The following is a 6,190-nucleotide window of genomic DNA, read 5'->3' as shown; positions in this document are numbered from 1 at the left end:
CATTAAAGTCCATATACAGTGATACCTTGAGATATGATCGCCCTAACATATGAAAAATTTAAGATACAATGTAATTTTTTTTTTTTAATTTATGCCCTAACATACAACAAAAAATTTGAGATATGATGTGGTGATGCAAGATAATTTGAAATGCAGCAGTAGGTGGCACTGTTTGGCTCTCGACAATTCAGTTCACGTGTTGTCTTCTCGTTTACATCTTTGCTGTTTGTTCATTGTGTTTGTGCTTGTTTTGTATTATTATTTTTATTTTTGTGCATAACCATGGGTCCCACAGGTAAGGACAAGGATAGTGAAAAGAGAGAAAAGAAAGAAAAGAAAGAAAGAAAGAAAAAAAAAAAAAGAGATCTAGATGGAGGCAAAATATGAGATAATTGCAAAACATGAGCATGGTGTGTGGGTGAATGACTTAGTCAAAGAATATGGATGCAATGCATCAACAATATCCACGATCACTAAGCAGAAAGATGCAATAGAGAAGATGCAGCCTTCCAAAGGCATCACCATTATTTCAAAGCTTATATAACGAGATGGAGCACCTACTTTTAATATGGATTAAGGAGGAGTTGGCTGGTGACTGTTACGGAAACAATAATCTCAGAAAAGGCTATTGCTATATTCCAAGATCTTAAATGTGATACAGCTAAGAAGTAGGGAGAACCATCAGAAGATACTGTTGGTAAGGAATTTAAAGGCAGTTGTGGATGGTTTGAAAAACATACATACATACATATACCAAAGGCGTTTTCCCCCTTATAAGGGAGGCAGTCAAAAAGTCAAAGGTATAAAAACACTCCCACCCATTTCATCCCAAATACATACACTCCACACCCCTCCCACCCTTCCTCTCATCTGAGCACCTCCTGGATGACGGGTCATCCCTGCACCCCGCCCACCGCCCTGGGTCAGAAGCAATGTCGCAAGACACAGTACAACCACAGCAAGGCCGCTTCATTTAATCGGCGACCCCCCCGCTCCGTCCCCTTATGCAGAAAAAGAGACGTGGAGAAATCCCTTCGGGCTGCGTCAAAATTTACTCACACATACTACCCCACCCCCCACCCCATTCCTCCTCATGCAGTCACAACATCATCCATATACAACCATTCTCCACTCACCTCTGTCTTCTGTCCTCTCCCTTCCTTCCTCAACAGACATTCCCCTCTTCCCCAAAACCCCCTTCACCCCATCCATCCACCTCATCCTAGGACGTCCCCTCATGTTCACTCCCTCCACATCTGCCTTCCATACCTCTTTTACTAGTCTTTCTTCACTCATTCTTTCCATGTGTCCAAACCATCCTAATATTCTTTCATCAACCCTCTCTCCCAAATCCTTTTTCACCCCTGTTCTCCTCCTCACCTCCTCATTTCTCACTCTATCTAGCCTAGTAACCCCCATCATACTTCTCAGACACCTCATCTCAAACTCCTTCTCTCTTCTTCTCTTATGTTCCACGTTTCTGCCCCATACAGTGCTGTTGGCACAATCACTCCTTCATACAGTCTCCTCTTCGCATCCATTCCCAAATGTCTATTTCTCATTACACTCTTTAAACCACCAAGGCATTTACTCGCTTCTCTCAATCTACATTCTACCTCCACCTTCACTCCACCTTTTCCTGCTACACTTGCACCCAAGTATCTAAAACTATCCACTTCCTCCAGTCGCTCTCCCTTAATGTTCACTTCCAGTCTACTGCCACTTTCACCCCTTGTACATCTCATCACCTTACTTTTACCCACATTTATCTTTAGCTTTCTTCTATCACATACTCTCCCAAACTCTGCCACCAGCTTCCTCAATCCCTCCTCTGACCCTGCCACAAGCGCAGTGTCGTCCGCAAACAACAGCTGGCTCACCTCCCACTTTTCTCCATTTTCTTTAACCATCTCCAATCCCTGACTCACTACCCTAGCATTCACCTCTCGCACCACCCCATCCATGTATAAGTTGAACAGCCAGGGCGACATAACAAAAACAAAAAAATTGGGCTGTTTTGGAAAAAAATGCCGAGGCGCATGCTTATCATCATGGAAGAAAAGTCTACCCAGCCACAAGCCCATGAAAGATAGGCTTACTCTTGCCCTTTGAGCTAACGCTAGCAGTGACTACATACATACATATACCAAAGGCTTTTTTTCCCCTTACATGGGGGGTAGCCAAAAAGAAAAAGACATAGAATCCATCCCCTACATAGTCCACTCTCCTTCTCATCTTGGCACCTCCTGGATGACAGGTCATCCCTGCATCCTGCCCACCACCCTGTGTCAGAAGCAGTGACACAGCAAGGCTGCTTCATTAATTTGGCAACCCCACCTCTCCATCCTCTCATGCAGAAAAGAAGGGGAGAAATCCCTTCGGGCTGCGTCAATTTATTTTTCATACATACTCCCTCATCCCCCACCCACTCCCCCTCATGCATCACAGCATCATCCATACACCACCCTTCTCCATTCACCCCTATCTTCTGTCCTCTCCCGTCCTTCCTCTCTTTCGTAATGCCCCTTTTACCCCATCCATCCATCTCATCCTAGGATGCCCCCTCATATTCACTCCTTCCACACTTCTTTTACTAATCTTTCTTCACTCATTCTTTCCATGTGTCCAAACCATCCTAATACAATCATGGCTCAACTTTAAATCCTAAAAAAGAAAAAAAAAGGAAATAAAAAGTTAAGCCATTAATTGTGTGTACCACTCTGAAAACCCCAGGGCCTTTAAAGCTCATAAAGTTTTGAAAGACAAATTACAAGTTATGTGGTGAGCAAATAGTAAGGCAAGGGTGACCCTTCAGTTTATTATAGAGCGGATGAAATTAGTTTTTGGCCCTGCTGTCCCTCAAGAATTACTTAACGGAGAATGGTCTCTCACTTAAGTGTCTCCTTCTCTTGGATAATGCTCCTGGTCATCCTCCAGGCCTTGAGGATGACATCTTAGGTGAACTCAAATTCATAAACATTATGTATCTGCCTGCAAATACGTCTATCCTCCAGTCTAAGGACCAACAAGTCATCTCTAATTTTAAGAAACTGCTCACAAAGCAGCTCTTCAAATGTTGCTTCTAAGTTAGCGAAAACACCAACCTAACATTACATGAATTTTGGAAAGCCCTTGTGGATAGATTTAAATGAATGTATTTAGGGTTTAGGGAGAAATATCAATGCAGTGGTATTGGGAGACCTTAATGCTAGGGTAGGAAATGAACCAACAGATGGAGTGGTTGGGAAGTGTAGAGTTCCAGGAAAAAATTGTAGTGGAGAGGTGTCTAGAGAGTTGATGATAGCAAATATAGTGTTTATGAAGAAAGTCAAGCATAAATACACATGGGAGAGGGTGGTAGATAGGATCTTAATGGACTATATAGTGGTAATCAGGAGAATAGTACGAAGAGTTAAGGATGTACATTAGAGAGATGACTTTTTTCAACTTTAAAAGCCTGTAGTGGCATACAATGAAATTTTGCCTAAAACTCACAATAATACCTTTCTTTTTGTCAAACTGTGAAAAAATTCCTGCATATAAGGAGATTTTGTATTAGGCTTAAGTATGAAATGAAAATTTTGCCATTTACAAAAGCATTTGTTTGCAAATGAATATAATGTAAACTTTAAAAATGCTTTTAAGTTTGCGAGTTACTGTTTATGAAATTGCCATTGAGATATTTCTCAGTTTTGCAAGTGCTGTGAAGCTCTACCATCAGCTTCACAGCTCACTCAGCTACCTATTTGAGCGAGGCACATCAAGTACTGATTGTTCCTTTATCCAGTGGGTGGAAAAACATTTTAAATCCTTAGGACACTTCATTTAGAGATGGCAGCATGCAGCTCATTGTGGTCTAAATAGTGTTGACCTGAGAACCATGCCTTTGCCCATGTAGCTGTGATGAAGTCACATGTAGCTTTCAGCTGATCTCTCCATTTCGGTAGGAGAAAAAAAGCAATCAATCCAAAGACTGCCCATGAATTCCACCTGGCACTATGAAGGGAAGGGAGCATCCCCCATTTCATTTGAGGCCATTTTTACTCCATGTGGTAGTACTTATATGCTTCGCAGAATTCAAAGAAACCTGAAATATCTCTCCATCCAGGTTTTTCTTGTGTTAGCATCATTTCTATACCAGAATAACTTTTTTGAAAGTTCTCAGTTTGCCAAAACATCAGGAATGAAATAATAATTGATGCTGGGTAACCATGATTTTGTTGAGAAAAAGGAATCCATCACATGCTGTAGAACCACGTCAGGAATATGATGTTGGCATCCAATAAACTGAGGTTCTAGTTCCTTTTGTCCGAACTGTCAGTGAAGTCTAACAACAATGCCACTTTAAGCACCAGGGATGAGTTATGTTGTCTTGGCTGTTCAATTAATACATGGATGGGGTGGTATGAGAGGTAAATGCAAGGGTAATGGGACAGGGATTGGAAATGGTTAAAGAAAATGGAGAAAAGTGGGAGATAAGCAAGTTGTTTTTGCTGATGATACTGCATTTGTGGCAGGATCAGAGGAGGGATTGAGGAAGTCAGTGACAGAGTTTGGGAAGGTGTGTGAAAAAATGAAGTTGAAGATAAATGTGGGTAAAAGTAAGGTGATGAGATGTACAAGGGGAGAAAGTGGCAGCAGACTGGAAGTGAATACTAAGGGAGAGAGACTGGAGGAAGTGGATAGTTTTAGATACTTGGGTGTGAATGTGGCGGGAAAGGGAGTGGAGGTGGGGGTAGAATGTAGATTGAGAGAAACAAATGCCTTGGGGGATTAAAAAGAGTAATGAGAACTAGACATTTGGGAATGGACGCTAAAAGGAGATTGTATGAAGGAGTGATTGTACTAACAGCACTGTATGGAGCAGAAACATGGAACATAAGATAGGATTTTTAACATGTTTGAGATGAGGTGACTGAGAAGTATGATAGGGGTTACTATGATGGATAGAGTGAAAAATGAGGTGAGGAGGAGAATGAGGGTGGAAAGGGAGTTGGGAGATAGGGTTGATGAAAGAGTACTGGGATGGTTTGGACACATGGAATGAATGAGTGAAGAAAGATTAGTAAAAGAGCTGTGGAAGCCAGAGGTATGAGTGAACATAGGGGGCAACCAAGGATGAGATGGATGGATGGGATAAAAATGGCACTGGGAAAGAGGGGAGAGTTTGTTGATGAAGGATGGGAGAAGACAGAAGATAGGGGTGAATGGAGAATAGTTGTATATGAATGATGCTGTGATGCATGAAAGGGAGTGGGTGGGGGATGGAGGGGTGAGGGAGTATGTGTGAAAAATAATTTGACACAGCCCAAAGGGATTTCTCCCTCTCTTCTCTTTTTCTGCACGAGGGTACAGACAGTGGGGATTGCAAATTTAATGAAGTGGCCTTGCTGTGGATGTACTATGTCTTGTGGCACTGCTTCTGACCCGGGGCAGCGGGCAAGATGCAGGGATGACCTGTCACCCAGGAGGAGCCAAGATAAGAGGAAGGGAAGGGGGTGAATGGGAGTGGAGTATGTGGGGATGGAATGGGTGGGTGTGGATTCTATGCCTTTGTTTTTTGGCTAACTCCCTTGTAAGAGGGAAAAAGCCTTTGGTATATGTATGTATAAAACAATTAGTTATGTGAATGCATGCATACACACACTAAAAGTTTTGCTCCTGAAAAGATATAACACAATACACAATTATCAATTGAGTTTCACTAAATGGAAAACATGCAGCCCCATATTTGCTGCAGTTGCTAGCAACAGTCCTTGGAAACTCCCACAGATCTCTCTGGGAAGTAATTTTGGACAGTTGTCTTTGTTTCATCAAATGTCACTGATTGAAAGTTGTAGGGAGAGGTGAGGAGTTGTTGGTTGTCTGCTCTCCATGTGTGAAAAAGTGCAAGAAATACAGGAAAAATTGATAAGAGATCTTAGCCCCAGTCCAGAGACTGGGTGTCAGCCCCACTGAGCTGCACCTCCTAATGGGTGTGAGAGGGTTGATGAGGGTTTGAAAATTGGCAGCTTTGTTGTACATCTTGCAGGGCCACCATATGTAGGTACCTATCATTAGTCCCTACTCAAATATTTAATATACAAAACTTCACCATCTTCACTGAGTAACTGAAGGGGTGAACCAGTGGACACCAGCCTCCTGTGGGTTATGGGTCACCTGCAAGAGAGAGCAGGGGCAATGGATTGAT

This window comes from Oratosquilla oratoria, chromosome 3, assembly GCF_046742065.1.
Source record: "Oratosquilla oratoria isolate Oo_2021 chromosome 3, ASM4674206v1, whole genome shotgun sequence".
In the NCBI taxonomy this organism is placed as follows: domain Eukaryota; kingdom Metazoa; phylum Arthropoda; class Malacostraca; order Stomatopoda; family Squillidae; genus Oratosquilla; species Oratosquilla oratoria.
This window is presented reverse-complemented; position numbering follows the sequence as displayed.